Genomic DNA, 311 nt, shown 5'->3' on the forward strand with positions numbered 1-311 from the left:
CCACACAGGCCCAGGTCCGTGCGCCCACACAGGGGCACCCATGGTTGCTCGGGTGGCAGATGAACCACAAGCCCGGCTTAGACTCGTGACGTCATACATCGCGATTCAACCCGGATTACTCCGGAGTCCATTTCACAGGGAAACACCTCCCATTCAGGACGAGCATCTCACGCGCAGGCCGCACAAGTGGGAAGTGCTGCCTAGAGCTTACACATGCGCGTGCCTCGCTGGCAAAGCAGGACACCAAACTCAGGAGTGATCGCATAAGCTGAACGAGCTTGGTGTTTCACTCGATGGCCTTCCTATATGTT

The sequence above is a fragment of the Pollicipes pollicipes genome, unplaced genomic scaffold (assembly GCF_011947565.3).
Source record: "Pollicipes pollicipes isolate AB1234 unplaced genomic scaffold, Ppol_2.1 Scaffold_3087;HRSCAF=3621_pilon_pilon_pilon, whole genome shotgun sequence".
NCBI lineage: Eukaryota > Metazoa > Arthropoda > Thecostraca > Pollicipedomorpha > Pollicipedidae > Pollicipes > Pollicipes pollicipes.